The sequence below is a fragment of the Sminthopsis crassicaudata genome, chromosome 3 (assembly GCF_048593235.1).
Source record: "Sminthopsis crassicaudata isolate SCR6 chromosome 3, ASM4859323v1, whole genome shotgun sequence".
In the NCBI taxonomy this organism is placed as follows: domain Eukaryota; kingdom Metazoa; phylum Chordata; class Mammalia; order Dasyuromorphia; family Dasyuridae; genus Sminthopsis; species Sminthopsis crassicaudata.
In genome coordinates, this window is record NC_133619.1 from 288,469,651 (window position 1) to 288,490,003 (window position 20,353).

The 20,353-nt window shown below is 31.6% G+C and overlaps 1 protein-coding gene across 4 annotated transcripts in view; it reads right to left on the minus strand.

The window, feature by feature from the left end:
• The window catches only part of IL1RAPL1 (interleukin 1 receptor accessory protein like 1), a 1,478,533-nt gene that overhangs the window by 283,349 nt on the left and 1,174,831 nt on the right, over positions 1-20,353 (minus strand). The gene's annotated exons all lie outside the window — the stretch shown is intronic.

Sequence of the window (20,353 nt, forward strand, 5' to 3'; positions counted from 1 at the left end):
CATCACCATATCCCTTTATGTGAACAGGAGAGAGATAATTCCAGAAAATAAGCTGATAAAGGATGGAGGTAGTGTTAATGTCTGGAAAGTGACAATGAGTATAAAAGTAAGAAACAACATTTCTGGAACAATAAGAAAATGGAAAGTAAAAGAAAGAGGTGTATGGGAGTTCTGCTATTAATAGAATAGTTTCAGAAGACACAATGGAAAAAGACTGGAAACAAGGATAGGGACTAAGAAGTAGAGGGCAGAAGTGGATGGGAATCAAAGAATAGAAAATCTAAGCAAGGAAAGATATTGTTTTGAATAGTGTGCATTTTATCACATTTAATTTGTGCCCTACATTAAATACCTATTCTAATGCCTTGTCATGTCACAGAAATACAGGATATTCTCAAAAGTTTTGTCAAAGCATTGTCTTATCAAACTGGAGTAAAGTCTGGGAAATTGACCGTAGGTCTGGCATAAGGGGATAATTTGTCTGAATAAATTTAAGAGAGTCATCATAAAAAAATCCAGATACCCATTGATTAATTTATTTTATCCAGAGTACTATAAGAAACCATCTATAAGATGATTGGTCCTGGCATAGGAACAAACATAATGATGTAATATGCTGTTTTTTCGAAGTAAGTAAAATATATTCAATCTTATTCTCTCTTTATTTTAAGATTTCCAAATGACTGTTGTATATTTTATTATTCAGTCTAGTTTAATTTATTTATTATTTATATAAATTTATTATTCAGTTTATCATATTCCTTTTAACCATTTCCTACATGTAAGAACTATATTTTTCCTGAAATCACTGTAGTTTCATTGGATGTAAGAGCATGTCATATATTATTTGTATTTTCTCCAATGGCTAGGAAATGGCTAGTATTTGGAGCTTAATCAATAAGTGTTTTTCCCTTTAAATTGAATCTTTCTTCCAGTGATTTCTTCTTTAAGCTAGATTTGTAAAGGGGTATCTAATATTTCTTACTGAGAATGGAAAAGAAGGAAAAGGTTGCAGTAAATGTATGATTTTCTATTTCTAGTGACATATGTGAGAAGAATACTGGCCTGAAAGCTAGGAGACTTGAATCCAAGTCTTTTTTTGCCTCATTGTACAAATTGGACTTATATAATCTTGGGGAAACCATTACCTATAAAGAAAAGGAGTGAAGTGAATGATGGCTAAGATTGCTTTCATTCCTAGCATTCTCTGAATATTTTAATGGCAAGGGGAAATAATAATATTAGCAAAAATCAGGGTTAGAATTCAAATGTGCAAGTATCATGATCTTTGAAAACCATATAAATAGTAGTTCATAGGGTAAGTATGCAAATATGGAGGGGAATACATCTTAAGATAATCATTAGAGTATTACAATAGCATACAAATTGGTCTCTCTGCTTTAAGTTTTACTACAAAAAATTCATAGAAAAAAGAATATGGTATGTTATTGATTTATCTATGACTATAGAATCAAATCCTTTCGTTCATTATTATTGATTTTAAAAATACAAGGACAAATATAAAAATTTAATTGTCACTGAAAAACTTGTAAGCACATTACATCCTAGTTTGTGTAAGAAGATAGCAAGAATAAATAAGTAATTTACTATGTAGAGAAAAATGTAGATTAAGAATTTTTCTAATACACTAAAAAAACTTACTTATTTCACAATAGCTTTGGACATAAAGCTAGTTAGATAATTGCAGTTATTTTCTGCTGTCTGCTTCAGATATTGATTTACTACATCATATACATCATAATGAGCCATTGCTCTAATATTTGAAAGATTGAATGCTCCAGTCATTGAGCTACATTTATGATTAAATGTGGAAAAAATCTATCTATCCTGATATAATTGTAGTTCTAAGGAAGGTTGGAACATAACAATATTTTTCAGAGACTAAAATATCTTGCTCTTTGACAGTTAAAATCTTATCAAAAGAGAATTCAGAATTTATTTCTGATGTATTATCCCTAATATAGTTTTAAAATGAAAAATTATTTCAGAACTTAGAGAAGTTTTTATTGATATTAAAGAGATGAGGCTCAAGCAAAAATTTGTAGGCCATTTCTCATTTAGGAGGATCTCCATTATTCTTGGCTTGATGCAATTCATATCAAAAACAAACAGGACTCTTCAGATCACTACCATTTTTAGGGAATTCCTTTTTGACTCATGTTCTAAACTGTCTTCTGTATGACAATGGGAAATACTTTTGGTGAATAGATGACTCCTTGTTTCATGACTTAAATGACTTCAGTGGTCAAAAGATCCAGCTGAGGGACAGTGCCTTTGGCTGGTGGAGAGAATACTGAATCTGTAGTCAGGAAGATGTGAATTCAAATATGACTTCAGTTACTGACCAGCTGTGTGATCTTAGGCAAGTCACTTTTAACTTCTGTTTATTTCTTCATCTGCAAAATAAGGATAATAATAGCATCTGCATTTGAGGGTTGTTGATACTCATAAATTCCTGGAACATAGTATATACACTTTATAAATACTTATTCCCTTCCTTCCTTTCACCAAAAGGTCATTGAACAAGCTTATCTTTATAAAAATTATTCAGTCCTATATACTTATAATATAAAGAAATGTCTACTTCCTCATATATAAGAAACAAAAAATCAATATCCTACAAAAACTGGTCTATTCAAATATGAGTAAATTTTGGTGGAATAATATGAAATACTAAATATCTTAACCGTGTTTTTGCAAATGTCCTCATTAGCAGCAGTTCTTAAAAATTACTTGTTTTACCTGAACTGTAGGCAGTAAGGGACTGAGCATAATTTAGAGTATATACATATATCTTACATATGTGAAGCCAGAAAGTGTTAAATACATTTTGGGGGAATTTTCTATAATTTGATATCCTGAAAATTAGCTCTTTGGATTGTTTGCCTCTTTATTGCCATATGGACTGTGCCTGTTATTGATTTGATACATACCCCATGATTGGGTAGGCATGAGAATAGAGAGCTATGCCTGTATATTCTTGCCAGTTGTCTGTTTACATATCTTTGCTGAGAGATTGTATTTAGTAAGAGAATTTTTGTGGTTATTACTCTTATTATTATCCTTGTTGCCTTGTTCTTTCCAAATTGTGAATTTGCACTTGAGATCAGTGTTTTCTAGGTCTAAGATACAAACTTCATAAAAACACAATTTTCTTAGTTCAGCAAAGTTCATAAAGCACCTCAGAATCTACTTGTTCAATATAATGTGGTGTGTCATGATACTTTCATAATAAAACTAATAGGTGTTGCAAATTAAAAAAAATGCTTTCCCTTTGGTAAACATCATCTGACTTTTAAGATTAAAATGAAATACTCCAACATGAAACTGAAAAATAATTTTGCATTCATAATTTCTATACTTTAATGAAAATCTGTATAAGGCCATTATTATGGAAGTCACTCACAACTGCCTATGACTTTATCTCCCCTATTGCTGGAAGTGTCACAAATATTTATTATGTGTGTGTGTGTATTTGTGACATATATATATATATATATATATATGTATTTGTGACATATATTATATATTTATATATTTGTGACATATATAGGTTTATAAATGGATAGTTTAAAATTGATCAGATTTTTCTTTTAGATCCCTTGGAGCTCTAGTTTTGTGCTTTACTGAGAAAGGAAACAAATACAGATTCAAAAAAAATTCCTGTGAAAGACACCAGGGGGAGAATCTTTCCATTCTCATGAATTTTGGCAAGTTAGAGAATTTATTCAGACCTTGATGTCCCATGCCTTCATCACTTTATATAGTTCAATGATTATATAAGCAGGGAGAGGAGAAAACAAAAGTTTGAGGATAGCTCAATGTGCTACTAGGCATTTGGCATCTTCAGGAAGAAATAAAGTAAGCATGCCTTTTAAAGCCAGTAAGTCTTTTGAGAGAAAAGATGAAGTTATAATTATATCTCTATTTATATTCCATCATTTTTTAAAACTAAAATATAGATCCTGTAACCAGTGTACAGTCAGTGTAACATCACATAACATACTCTTCTATAATAATTGAATCCTATGGACCCAAGCCTTTTATATGTTTGGAAGGTTGCTATAATATGGCACTTAATATCCTTTAGTAATGGTAATGAGGGAGACTAGACCCCAAATTACCTCAACTTAGAAATGGTTATCCCAAAAGAATGCTGGTTGTCCAGATACCAGTCTAATGAGCATCAATTGTAAGGTGTCTAAACTTAAGGCAGGCACAGTATAAGATTGGATGCTTGCCTTTTGATCTATGATGTTTCAGACCTAAAAACACACCTCCTGAATGTTATCTCTCCCCACCCCAGCCCATCCCCAAACATGCATATTTCACCCAGTGAATTATGGGTAAGAATCCAGCACACAAAATGTCAAATCTGAACATTCCTTTAAGAACCTGACCACTCTTCAATTCCACTTCTGAACCATAAAATTAGCATATCAGGGACATAAAGCATCTAGTTTGAATCACTTTTTTCTTTAAAAATACTTATTTTCCCCCTGCTATTTTGCTAGCTCTTTTCTAGAATGTAGCCCACTATCAATAGTTATACTATAATTTTATTTTACTTGGAGACATTTTGAACCTGTGAATTCTTTTGTGACATCTGCAATGTTGATTAGTCTGAGAACCTCAACATTTTCAGGGTTCATACACCAAAAATCCCATTAGTAATACTTGACTTGGATATTGGTAACAAATACTTTAAAAACTCAGCTTTTTTACACACACTCACACACACACACAAATGCACATGAACATGCAAATTATATAATATGTAAATGAAAGCTGATCTGATATGATTTATATGCTATTTGAAAAATATCTTAAATTTGATTTCCTGACTAATTCAAGAGATAAATCCTGATTTCTCATTTCCTAGAAGAGGAAATTGAAGCGCAGAATATTTAGAATTATCTAAAACAGAGAAGAGAATTAGCAGGAGAATTAGAACTAGAATATACATGCATTGGCTACAAGATAAGTTTATTACAGTCTTCCAAACTCAACCAATCAATACACATTTATTAAGTGTTTTCTGTGTGTGAAGTAATGGGAATAAAAAGACAAGTCAAAATATCATTGAACTCATAAAGGTTGAATTCTGTAATGGGAATTAATTAGTTAAAGTAAAGTCATACCCAAATCATACCACAGCATTTCTTGTAATATCCAAACTCTATAAAGAAGAGAAGAAAGTATATATCTCATCCAATCAAAAAGGAAACCAGGGCTTAAGTGGGCATCTTACCATCTGTTCTAAAGACTGTCCTTTATACCCATCTGGAACAATCATTCACCTTACCTAAACTGCCAAAATCATGTACTTCTTTCAGAAAATTAACCCACTTAGCTTTGGAACTCTGCTCTGGGTTTGAGCTGCCTAGATTGGTGAACAAAGGAAAATAATACATTACCTATAGAGAAACTGAGACCATTTTTTTTTGTTATTGTGCTAGGGCTCCTACTATGAACCTAGGACCAACCAGAGTATCTTTCATCTCTTTTGATGTGATCTCTTTGGTGTGTTACAATTCCCCTTCCCCTCCCATCCTCAACACACATAAAACAATTTTTTTCTATTACAGGAAAAGTAATCAGATGAATAATATTATTACTAGTAAAAAGAGCATGACAAACAACATCCCTATAGGTCTATTTATGAGCCTTGTGATTGACTAGTCAGATTCTTTTTTCCTTGTTACTACTCTGCACACACACAGACATATATATGTATATGTACATATACATATATTTATATACACATACATATATCCAAATACATGTATTTAAAGGAATATATATGTATTTTTCTATTAAAATATAATCTACTTGAAGTCAGAAACTATTTCGCTTTTATATTTGTATTCGTATCTCCTAGTACAATATCTTGAACATAGGATACACTGATAAATACTTTTCTTTTGCTTTTTCTTTCATAAATTCTTATTTCTCTCAAAGGTTTAATACTGAGGTAGGCAAAAATATTTCCTTATTTTATATCTCTACATGCTTACTTGAATAAAGAGAAGATAAATGAATCGGGCATGCAACTAAAAAAACTAGAAAAAGAACAAATTAACCTCCCCCCCAATTAAAGACCAGATTTGAAATTATGAAAATAAAAGGGGAGACTAATAAAATTGAAAGTAAGAAAACAATTGAACTAATAAACAAAACTAAGAGTAGGTTTTATGAAAAAAAAAAAAAACAACAAAACAGATAAACCTTTAGTTAATTTGATTAGAAAAAGGAAAGAAGAAAATTAAATTGCTAGTATCAAAAATGAAAAGGGTGAACTCTCTATCAATGAGGAGTTAATTAAAGCAATAATTAAGAGCTTTTTTTGCTCAACTGTATGCCAATAACTCTGATAATCTAAGTGTAATGGATGAATACTAACAGAAATTTAGATTGCCCAGTTTAACAGAGGAGGAAAATTTTCTTTTATTTTTTTCTCTTATTATAAGAATTATGAGAAAATAGTAGAATATTATTTTAAAATCAATAGTATTTAGTCAGTTTAGAAAGGTCAGGCCAATACAAATATAAGAATAAACCTTAATTAGAAATAGGTATCTACCTTTTCAAGACAAAAAGTTAATATTTCAGAAGTTTTGACTTAACTGTGCTATAACAATGTTGAGTTTCTAAAAGGAAAATGCTTTGTTGGAAGAGTTTTTTAAAAATCTTTTAACAATGGTGCAGTCATTTTTGGAAGAAAATAGAAACTATCTCCCAAATAAACCATAAAAACAATATTATATAAATGACTGCTTTATTTCAAAATGGTATAATTAAAATTGAATCAACTTTGGGAAAAGCTAGTATGCTATAAGATACATGATTCTTGAATCCATGAAAGTCATAACCATACTAATAAGAGAGGCATAACTACTATATTCAAGCAACATTTGCAAAACTCAAAGCCTTAATTTCTGAAAAAGACCTCAAACACCAAACCAGAAATCAACTAAAAAAACTAATCAGAACATATAATTTTTTAGCAATGCCTCGTTTACCTATTCATAGCATGTACTAAATGAATAAAGGTGAAATCATCAGAGGATCTAATAATTCAAATCATATTTTTTCCCTGTCAGTATATACCTCTAATTTATTATGCAAAATTCTTTACAAGCTTTAATATATAATAATCTAAGAAGAACTTATTAAGCAATGACTGTGTGCTGTGCTACTGTGAGACTCACTCAGACCTTAACAGAAAATTACATATTCAATAGCCTAATGTATATTAAGCATTTGTTAAGTCAAAACTTCTTAAACTGGGCATGACAACTCTGAGCCACATAGCTGAATATGGAGGTTGCAAAATTATGCTTATCAGTAAATGTTTGATTTATATATCTATTTTATACACCTATACACCCAGGATCACATAAAACTTTCTTCATCTTGAGTGGGAAAAGTTAAGAAAAAATCCTGTACTATATGAAAAACAATTTATGGAAAGTTTGACTCTCCAGGACCTGATATTCATGGGGAAAACAGAAAAAAAGTCAAAGGAGAGCAAACCAATAGCAATGAAAGCATTTACTGTGTAAGTAGCAAGTAAATAGGGGAGAGAATGAAAATTTTTGAAATGAATAAAAGGCAAAGAGATTCTTGCTAATTTTTCTTTCCTTGACATCCCTATGTTTTTTTGTTTAAACTATGCTTTAAGTATTTTGTACAAGTTTTTTTTTTTTTTTTTTTTTTTTTTTTTCAGATATCACAAGTACACTATTTTTATCCTGCTAAATCAATTCAATATCAGGTAAATACACACACACACACACACACACACACACACACACACAAATAAAGTCTTTTAGATTTTGGACATAGTGTGCTCCGATAAGTAAATGTTCTTTTTAGAAAGGATATATGTTGACCCAGTGACTCTAAGAACAAAAATAAAATTTCCAGAGTGGGGAAAAAAAAGACTTGATCTTCTGATTTTCCTTTTCATTTCTTTTTTGCAGTCCACCAAGATTGAAGATAGAAGACCTAGTTTTGAATCCAGGCTGCCAACTCCTTATTGTGTGACCCTGTCAGCTAATTTATCTGTCAGTTAATTTATATTATTCTCAGATTACTTAAAAATAATATTGTGATAAAATTATTGTGAAGACTAAGAAAATTATGCAAAATTCTTTACAAGCTTTAAAGCACAATAAATATATTAGCTATTACTATTAATACAGAAATAAGAAAACATAGAAAATATTTATTGCATTGAAATTTTCTCATATAATTTTAAGACAGAATTTTGAGATATTTTGGTATTCCTACTGTTCAGAGGTCAATTCTACAATGTAGAATATATCTCAGTTCCAGAAACTATTTGATACTTTCCCCTTGTGAATAACAATGCATTTATCTCATTTAAATCATTCATCTTTGCAAGGACTTCCTTTTTGGTAACAATAGTAATGGATAAAAGTTAGGCAATTAAAATTTAATTTTCATGTCCTTACAACTATGATAGAGACTTGTATCAAACGCAAGGAGCAGAGAATATTTAAAATGGTGCCTGTAAATATCCTTGAGAGAACAAAAATCTCTCAGGAGAAAAATAAAAGCTGATCTCTTTAGATGTTATGGAGATATATTATAGAAACCATATTACTGATCTTCTTATACTATATAAGTTAAGATAACTCAATGTGACAAGTTATGAAATCTTATTTCCATAATTATAACATATTTTTCTTTAAATAAAACAGGCGTAATAAAATTTTATATAGGCATAAATATGCTAATATATCTCTGATAGATACTAAAACTTTTTTTCAATTACAGAAAAAAATAACTGTTACTACAATCCTACAAAAGTTACAAAATTAGAAAGAAAGAAGTCCATAGTAACACAACAGAAATAAATTTTCTGGTATACTATCACTTCAAATCCCATTTATATATAATTTAAAGGTGACGAAAGCTAATATAAAAAATACAATTGAAGGGACATTGAACTGAGGATTAAATAAGAGTAAACAAAGCTGGTTTCTAATTCTAGCTTTAATATTAACTAATGACATGTGATCTTAATCACATGGGGAATTCAGAATTGTAAAGTAAAGTAAAGTAAGATCCTTTTACTTGGATATGTTTTTATTCTTTTGCTTTCTGGATTAAAAAAACAAAAAAAAAGAATCCTTAATCACCTTGATCTTTTGTAGAGAAGATTCAAATTATTGACAGAATAACATTCTTTGATGTAATGTCATTCCTTGGATGTCAGTCATTCTTGATATAGACAATGACAGGGCCACACCTAGATTCCCCAAGCAATTTCAAGGATTTTGTAGGGATAACAAGAATATCAACTTTGGATCTCATCTTTTATATTACTACTATTAATTACACAAATAAAAATCTATGTACACACTGTTTTTCATGTTAATTTTGCATCCCTAAAGCAAGATTTTTAATTCAAGGTACTTTCTTTTCATCATGACCAATGAACCTTTGTCTCTTCCCTGCCGAATACTGTGCCTGACTTATACAAAGTACATAATGAATGCTTGTTGACTGACATTGCATTTACATAGTGCAGTGTTTTCAATTATTCTATAATAGATGGGTACCTAGTTTTGTTTGTTTGTTTTGTTTTTGTTTTCCTATTTGCTACCATAATAGCATTGCTGTGGATATTTTGGTACATGCTAGATATTGACTTCTTTGGGAATTTTTGTTACTGCTATTCAAATTATTAAAAAAAAATTTAAAATTAAAGGTAATAACTCTCATTTTTACAGTACTTTGTGGTTTGCAAAGTGCTTTCTCCACAAAAACCCTGTGACCTATTTATTAATCCCATTTTTTTTTTTTTTTTTTTTTTTTTTTTTTAGATTAAGAGTCTAAGTAGAAGGGCAGCTAGGTGGTGCAGTGGATAGAGCACCAGCCTTGAATTCAGGAGGACTTCAGTTCAAATCTGATCTCAGACACTTAACACCTCCTAGCTGTGTGACTCGGGGCAAGTCACTTAACCCCAATTGCCTCAGGAAAAAAAAAAAAAAGTCTAAGTAGATCTCAGAGAAGATTAAATGATTTGCTCAGGGTTACAAAGTTATGAAGTATTAATACTGGGATTCAAATCCAGATTCTCTCTTTTTAAATAAAGTTGTCTGGATTATAAATCCCAGAACATATTATTTTGTGATACTGCATTTAAAACTTCAGCAAGTCACAGATTCATATGCTGATCTAACTGGAACTAAAAAAAGGAGATTTTATCATGGCATTTGTGTCTAAGCCTTTATAGTCATATTCTGGTTTGTAATAAAAAACTTTAAAAAGCTCTTGCTCTGGCATTGAAAGTTGGAGACTGGGTTTGCAAGGTAGTATTAGAGCAAGCACATTATTTGGAAATGGTGTGAAATCACTCAGGAAAAAAAAAATTATTTGTGAAAAAGTATATAAATAAGTATAAAATCCAATTCCAGGATAAGGCATCCAAATCCCAGCCCAGTCCAGTTGCTTTAGCCATGGAAAAGCTGTGTCTGTCTCTACTCATTTTGGCTTTTCATTTTCCTCAGTGTATATAGGTTAAGGAAGAGAAGAGATATTTACCATAGTATTTTCTATTCTTCCCTGAAACAAGGGTCAATCATTCCATGTGGCAGATTTTAATATGAGAAGTAATATTTAATTAATCTTTCATGACCGTAATAAACTTAAATCTGACAATGGCTAGTTAAACTGAAGGGATATGGAAATGTTAGACTCTCCAGACCAAGTGAAACATGCCCTATCACTAATCCACAGATACAAAGCACTTGTTGAACTTTTCTATCACTTCCCTCTGCAACTCCCCCTTTTTAATGGAGTATTTTCAGCTCTTCTGTGACTGCAAGTTTTCCCTAACAGGGTTTAGGTGCATAAATGCAAATACACATTGACTAATTAAAAAATGACTGCTGCTCTGTATTATCATTTAGCTCTTCCACAATAGCAAACATGAATAACATTTACTTCCACCTCCACTTGGCTCACTTCAATTCTGGATTTGTGTCAAAAGGCTAAAGCAAAGAAGTAAGAACAAAAACCAGCATTAGCTAATAGAAAGGATTAAAGGTATCCATATAAGCTTATAAATACTCTGATGACTCAGTTATAGTTTAAGTTTTATAGGCTATATCTTATAACATGTCAAAGATGAAATATCTAGAGTCACAAGCAAAATTGATTATTTCCTTACCTAGCATAAAACACAACTATATACATCTGAATTAGGGAGAAATGTTAGTGAATTACATGAACTAGTTTTTACAACAGTAGCAGAAGACTGTAGATTAATTTATCAATCGTGTGGGATATAGAAGTGACATGGAGGGCTGAAGGGAACAATCACTAAATCTAAAATAGACAAAATTATGAATTAGATTCCCTCCACCCAGTTCTCAGGTACCATATTTCCATTTTTCCTTTAGCTATTGCTATGATATACCTCTCCCAGGCAATTAATCTTATGCCTCATTTGTAGAGAGTTTTGCTTCTTGTCAACATCCTTTTTTCATTGTCAATTGATAACATTTTTAGGTGATAATCCTTTCAAAAGTAGCTGCATTTGAATAAAGCATTCCTGTGGATTAAAAGCCAAGTCTCAATGGAAAGTGTCTTTAATAGTGAAATTCAGACAAAGACATACTAAAAGCCTTTAATTTATATCCCCTAGGTGGCCATCTTTGTAAAAGGCCCTAAAAATTAAAAAATGTCATGAAAAATAAAAGCAGCAAGAGTCAAGGCCTATATTTTCAGTCTGCCCAAAGAGATTTCCCCTTGCTCCACTGAGCCCAGTGTGTCCCTTGAGAAAAGGTGGCAAGGGGCCAGGCAGAGTGTCTTCCATCTGCCCCAAAGTTACTCCCATTTTTACCAGCTCAAAGTAAATTCTACCTCCTGCTGCTTGCCAAATATCCCAACCAGGATGTCAAAAGATTTGATTCAAAGAGACTTCCATTTTTGCCAACTTGGGATAAATTTCAACTCCTGCTGCTTGTCAATATCCTATTCAGGAGTGGAAAACTGAATGCAATGAGAAGCAACCTTCCTTTTGACCTCTTAGTGTGGTTGCCCCAGGAAGGAAGAGGAAGAAGAAAGTATTTAGGAGATAAGGCTTCTTTTTTCTGTCATCCAAGTTCTCCTACTATGTTCTTTCTTGGTCTGAAGGAAGGGACACAGTGATTCAAACATTTATCCTGACTGTGGTACCTGCAGCCTTTGGCAAAAGGAGTAAAGCAACCTACCCTCAATGAAGAACATTCTTATATACAAATAACTACTTAGTCATTAGCTGTAGCTGACATCATCTAAATTCTACTCTTTATTCCTACCTTCTGATTCTTTTTCCTACCTCCTTCACAATTCCCATCCCAAAATTTCAACCAACTACCTAAGGAATAGGTTTGGTACTTTGTTCATAATAATTTTTTCATTCTCCATAACTTGTATTCAGGATTAGTTTTGATTAAGTTCAGAGTCTCACCACTGATTGGGTTGAACACATCAACTCTCAAAAAACACCTTCCTAGAGGTCTTGTGGAGGGGATTCCACTCTAGTAAAATCCATAGACCACTGAAGTGTTGAAGTATATATGTATACATCCTTTTGTCTTCCCAACACAATATCATGAGTATTTTGCCTAGCACTTAGAAAAGTATGTAGCTGTGCGGCTATGGAAAATTCATTTAATTTCTCAATACTCAAAGCAACTTTAGAATATAAATTGTAGAGTAGATACCAAACTATGTTGTTAGAAAGGACTTCTTTATATAGGCATTTTTTATATCCATGAAATTACAAATTTGGTCCCTCTCCCTATGAAATCTTTCGATCTTTGTATGTTTCAGTTCTTTATCTATCTAAATTTGTCTATTTTCCTACTTTTCTAGTTTTCTTTTTTTTTTCTTTCCTGATTAAAGTCTTTGTTGCTATTTCTCCCAAGCAGATAAGTATGATAACTTAGTAAACTTATAATATTTTCTGAGTGAATCATTAGGAAGACATTTCTGAGTAAAAGTAGACAAGAGAATTGGCTATCAAAAAATGGTGAAATATTCTCTACATAGAGCTGGAGGAAAAGAAAAGAAAAGACTTCGTTTTTCTCATAAAGCCTTTTCTAGAAGCAGAGACATGATATAAATGACCTTTGGGGAGGGATAGTCTTTCTTCCATATGAAAAAAAGATCTGATTTCCCTTTACTTCCTATCTACATTCACCATCCCAGGGCAAAAATTCTATGTACTCAGAGATATATAATCTCTTACATTTCAAATCATATTGCATTATATGGCTATTTGAATAAGATTTTAGTGACTCATTGATGACCAGCCCAGCAGGATGAAATGCACTTAAATGAACCGGAAAATGGAACCAGCTCAAACATTAAGAAACCAATATAGCATGGAAAGAAAGTAGAAAACACTGTGAAATCTAAAAAATTGTAAATAAGCAACATGAATTCACATCTAAATGGGCGTCGTTCCACATAAATACAAGTGGAATCTCTGGCTGTGTCCATATGATGCCATATCAAATAGCTGAAAAATGAACAAATGACTCAATTAAGTAGGATAATGTTGTTTGTGTTAGCCTTCCTGATGTTAATACCAATTTGATTTCCCCATTGCCATCACAGAATTCATGAAATTGGTTAAGTTTTCCTTTTTTTTATTTCTTTTTTTCTCTTTCTCTGTTTTTGGGGCATTATATGTATGTTACTTTCATATTTTCTTGTAAGGAGAAAGCAGAAAAAAAGTTATCTTAATGAAAAACCAAAACAACCAGATAATCTTCATGTATTTACTTAAAATATTAGGGATATGACAGAGCTCTCATAAGTCATATAACTTGATCTTTTTTTTTTTTTCAAATAAATATATTCCCAATTTAATTTTGGAAATTTAAATAATTATATTTTGTAATAATATTCATGAGGTATCCTGGAAAATGAAATTAAGTAGGCCTTCAGAAACACTGATAACAGTAAGTCTAATAGAGGTGATAGAATTCCATCTGAGTTATTTAAAATCCTCACAGATGATACAATTAAAGTTCTAAATTCAATAAAGTGCTAGCAAATTTGAACAATTCAATAGTGGCCACTGGAAATATTAACTGGATTATGAAGAAAGCAGAAGAGTTCCAGAGGAAAAAAATACTTTTTCTTCACTGACCATATTAAAGAGCTTGACTGTGTTTATTTTAATAAGAATTGTAAATTCTCAAAGAGATGAAAGTACAAGATTATCTACTAATCTCCTGAGGAACCTATATGCTGGCCAAGAAGTTATAGTTAGAGCAACTGATTAGTTTAAGATTGGAAAAGGTCAAGACTATATATTGTCATTGTATCATGCAAAATGCTACACTGGATGGCAAAATTAAGATTGCTAGAAGAAATATCAAGAAAATCTGAGATATGCTGACAATACCATTCTGATGGCAGAAAGGAAAGAAGAATTAATTTTAATTAATTAATTCAGCTTCTTGATTTGACTGAAAGAAAACAGTGCAAATGCTGGCTAGAAACTTAATAGCAAAAACAAATCAAAAGAAGTTAACAACAAAAAATAAGAATAAAAAACAGACAAACAAACAAACAAACAAAAAAACAATAATAAAGATCTGGTAACTGATCCTATCACTTCCTGTAAAATAGAGGCAGAAAAATCGGATACAGTTTTCAGATTTTATATTCTTGGGTTAAAAAATCAATGTAGTTAGCAATTACAAGGATGAAATTAAAAGAAGCTTGCTCCAAGAAAGGAAAGTTAAGAAAAATCTGGACAACATACTATAAGCAGAAGTATCACTTTGCTAACAAAGGTCATTATAGTCTGAAATATGGTTTCTCCAGTAGTAAGATATAGTTGTAAGAATTTGGCTATAAAGAAAGCTGAATGCTGCACAATTAATACTTTTAAATTGTGGTGCTAGAGAAGACTTTTGAAAGTCTCTTAAACAGTAAGGAGATCAAATCAATTAATACTTGAAGAAATCATTTCAGTCTATTCACTGGAAGGTAAAATACTGAAGCTGGAGCTTAAAAATCAGCTGTGACTGAAAGATTGAACAACAAAAACAAATCATACAAGGCCCACAAGTAGACAAAAAAAAATCTTATAAAGTCCAAGCATCAATATCAATAGGCACTATCAATATCAATAACAACTTGACTACAAGTTCATAAGCTATTCTAATTTTATATATAGTTGTTTAGTAGGCTGATTTCTAAGATGACTAGCTAGTATGGTTTTAGTTTGTTCTTTTTGATTTTTCAATACCTATTATAATGTTTGTTAATTTAATACTTGTTAATTTTCAAAGCCAATTACAAACCGCACTCAAGAAAGAAGGCTATGACCAGAAAGAAAAATATAAATAGACACAAGAAGTCAAACAGCATATTCTAGGGATACTAAGTCCAAGAAAAAGCTTATTAACAATAAGTTAATAATCTAATGTGGCAATCAAAAATACATTTTCTTAAACTGTATTAATATAACTAATGCCCAGAACAATCCTTGAGTTTTTTCTCTCTTCCACTTGTCATACTCTATCAGCTACTAAATCCTATACAATATTATAATAGCCTCTCTCATCTCATGGCCAAACCTGAGTACAGGTCTTCATTACCACCCAGATGGATCTTGATAATAGCGTCCCAGTAGAATCACAGAAGCTTATAATTGGAAAGAAATTCAGAGACTATCAAGTGACTTATCATACCTGAGGGAACATTTCTTCAATAATGTCTGCGCTCAGTAGTTATATCGTTTCTGGTTGAAGATTTCCAGAGAGAGAGAGTCTACTATTTCCTGAGAAATCCTAGTTTACTTGGAAAAAGTAATTTTAAGATTTTCTTCACATGGAACTTGTCAGGCTTTGCAGTTTCCCCCCATTGCTCCTTCTAGATATTAATACAAAAGGTCTAAGTCATCTTCAAGATAAAAACCCTTCAAATACTTAAAGATTTTCTGTAACTCTGATATTATATCCAGAGTTAATTTTCCTTAAGTTTAAATCTAGCCATTTCACTTTTTACAATGCTTCAAATGATGCTTACCATGTACTAAGTAAAGTCATACTTCGTCATTTGACATTAATTTTCTTTATTATCTGATGTAGAGTTTGAGGGAACCATATAGACATTAACTTGTGACTCAATTCTAAATCTAGTTCAGTTCCCAGTCTATTCAATTATGGTTTTAATACAATTTCTATGTGGTAAGAAAACCATATTGAATTGTTTGAACCTAGCCCTGCAGGGCTGGGAAGCTAGACCACTTCTACCTACTTCTTAGAGACCCATAATCAAGAATCTAAATTATATAGAAAATCGATCAGATCTGAAGATTGAGACAAAAGTTTTCTTGCAATTATGCACAAATTATAAAAGACATGTGAAGAAAGAGCCTATTTGAATCCAGAAAAAGAAATAATAAAAGTATGTGTAGAATAATTTTATATGTGTATATATATATATATATATATATATATATATATATATATATATATATATATATATGTATGTTGTCTATAACAATTATCTCTAGGGTGAAGTGGGAAGGAGGAAGGAAAAAAAAACAAGAAAAAAAAAGAAATTTATATGATAATTTTGTTGTTTATTTGATAAGACTATGCAGTTATGCATAATAGATTTGCAATTTCATGTACAATAATCTTTTTATTTTACTATGCTATGGAAATGTTTATTTTATTTTATAAATATATATTAATGCAACAAAAAATAAAAGGGAAAATTATGCATCTTAAGCAATTCATATATCTTATCTTAACACTCTATTCTGAACAATCAGTTCAGATTGTTTCTATGTTCCTTTAGTTGAACACAACTAGTTGGGGGAAGTAAATCACTTCATTTTTCTGATTCCCCCCTCCCAACTTGAAAAATCCCTAATATTTTCTCCAATTAGCAATCAGATCATCTAATTTTCTATCGTGGTTAATTTAAAAAAAAATTTGGTCTTATTTGGTTAATTGTTTTTGATATATAAACATTTGTCTAATCCTATATTGGGGTCTAGTGACAAAATTGAGGAGGCTTGGTCCCAATTAGTGATGGACTTGGCATGCATTGCTTAAAAAATATATTTAGAAGCCCAAACTTTTGTTTCCTCAATTATTTCATCATTACCCACCATACTGTTGATACTCCACCTTTATTAATTTATCTGTACTCTCTATGCTACTGCTAAACAGGTTTTTATAAAAAGTAGGTGTTAAATACTTTTAAAAAAAAATTACATTGATATCAAGAAGGGAATATTGTATACTGCAGTGATCTGAAGATATAGTAAATATTAGGGGGACAAAATATATACAAAATAGAAGGTCATCTCCAAGTTGTCTTGATCTATATCTTGCTATTGGATCCAGATGAAATAGAACCCCTGAATGGGGAAAGGGACCTGTGAATCCTTCAGTATAGAGAGTTCCCAGATGAAGAAATTCCATCAATGCAGCTGAGCACTTTCTCTAAACTTTATAATCTTAAAAATGTTGCCTAGAACATTGAGAAGTTAAGTGATTTGTTCAGGGTCACAGTATAATATGTCAGAAGTAGGACTGCAGCTCAGGTCTACTTGACTCAGAACCAGCTCATTAGTCAGTGACATATATAGCCTTTCTACCAAACTGTACATATTGGATTCAACATATTGTTGTTTTTTTTAAAATTCAATCTTCCACAATTAAAATAGTATTTGTTAAAGTGCAGAATAGAATGTAATTGCCAATACAATGTCATAATGAACCATTCTTTGTTTTATGTGGATCCTCCCTTCCATCACTCCCATTAATTTCAGCAAACTGAAAAAATCTGAGAAGCCAGGAATATATTGACCTTCTTTACTTAGTTTGGTGCAGTGGGAAATCTAATCATCTACAGGAGTTGTTAGCATATTAAAAGAGTGATAAAGGGCATTTAGTACTTTTGCCTTTTGGAGCTGATTAGTCACACCTTTGATATGCAAGGAACCTTTAATGAAGCTTAACTGTCATTTGCTAAATAAACAAACAAGCTGTCAAAGAGTAAGAAAACTATCTCCCTCCCCTCCCCCCCCCCCAAAAAAAAGGAAAGGAAAAGAAAGAAGGAAGGAAGGAATGAGGGAGGGAAGGAAGAAGGGAAAAAAGGAAGGAAGGAAGCAAGAAAGAAAAGAGGGAAGGAAAGAAAGCTACCCTGAAAAAAAGTTAAAAAATAAAAGCTACTTTGCTTCTCCTTTGACACAATAATATTGTGAGAATTACTGAAAACTGAATTTCCAGAGTTTTGCAAGCTTCCAAATAGTGTAGGATAGTGAGTACCACTGATCAAGAGGTTTTCAAAATGTGAGAGTTAAGGAAAGTTAAGATTCCAAGATTTCACTTATTTGTGAACAATAGATGCCTTGAGCAAAGAAGGAATTGAGAAGCTAGGAAGGCTCAGGTGGATTCAAGGGGAAAGAGAGTCTTGCGGTTTTGAGAAAACCACAAACTTAAGATAATAGTAGATCCAGCCCAAACTAGGTTAATGACCTGACTTTACCAAATCACTATTGCCTTCTTAATTGGCTAATTGAATTTTAAACAATACACCACGTGGGAGGAGTTTTCCATCATTTTTGAACATGGGATGTATCACAAGTGAGAGGGAACATGTTTATATATTTAGGGGAAACATATAGTGGGCATATCAGAAAGCCTGTAACCCAGAAGAGAATGAACCAGTCTGGTCTCTGAAGGAAAAGACTGCACCAAACTAGCAAGAATAAAGCTTCTCCTACTTCTGTGCTCAGCATTCTCTTTCCAAAGAAGAGCAGAACCTGCTTCTGCCCAGAATTCTTAAGACAATTCCTTAAGATTCTTCTTTAATAAATTTTCCTCAATATCTGATTTTCAGTGTCAACAATTTATTTCTAACAATATGAAGAAACAGAAATATTAGGAAGCCAAACACTATCCTAAAATAAACAATGGAAGAGAATGTCAAAAGCAGTGATGAAGAATGTCATGATAAAACTATAAATGAACCCAAAGCACTATTTCAACATCTACATATTGGCTACAATTCTAAAGTACCTCTTTGAATCTAAGGGATACTCAGCATGTCTTATTGATCTTCTGATTCTGATACACTGACATGTAAAGGACATGTTCAATAAGCATTGTGGCCCAAGAGACTGTATTTTTAGACTATTATAACCAGAGTTTACATAAAGAATAAACATTTCTCTTCAATATTTAATCAACAATTGCAAAAAGTCTGAAAATATATTAAAAATAACATAGAGTCACTTGCCTAAGTCTGTATATATTAGAGAACTCGTTCTCCATTATCAGGATTATAAACTAAAATACTCCTTTTCATTTGTTATTCAAGTTAGATCTACCGATATCTCATCTAAGGAAAGAACAGATAAAATGTACCTTCTTCTAGCTAACATCTCAGATGTTCGAGATCAACAAGCATAAAATATATGACACCAAAGCAACAATCAGAAACTCTTTGCTGACCTCCAATGGGTACTGGAAAGGAAGTCTCTAGTCATATATATTTAAAAGATATAGAAAAAAGCATATGCAAAGGAGCAGGATGAAGGGACTATTTAGTATTCAGCAAGAGTTTTCCTGACTTCTTTGGTCATGTCTTATAAGAATTTCTTGCAGTAGCATAGCAGCATAATTTTTAGAGTAGAAAGTGGTTGAAATAATTTTCTTAAAGAGATTAGGAAATAATCTAAGTCATTCGTGTTTGCATATCAAAGATAAAGAAAGACAAACAGACAGACAGATAAATACACAGAGACCCTTTTGATTCTTTTCCCCAGTGGGGAAATACAAGAACTTCTTCTCAAACTAACAAATTAAATGAAAATAAAATGCATAGGATTATAAAGGAAACCATTACATTGAAATACAATGAAAAGAGATAGTATTATTTGGTTACAATTCTTTTTAGCCTTAAACTCATTATCATCTCTCCTAAGTAGATATATCTCCCATTTTGAAGATGTCAGATTAAAACATCTTATTGACCACTGGGATGTGGATGACATCTGGCTCTATGGATTCACTGAAAAACAATTAAGTAGTTCTTACATCTTGTATAATTTGACATTGACAATGACATTTGTATTTGTCAAGAATAAAATTATTAATATATAGAGGTCATATAATGATTGAATATTTCAGACTTTGAAGCTGTAGGTCACATAGATCTATTTGCTAGGTAGAGGGAATACCCAAGAAAAGCAAGATTCTCTTTTAGGCAATACATATTGAGCACAGAGGTATTACAGAGAAGGTTGTAGTTGAATGTGCTA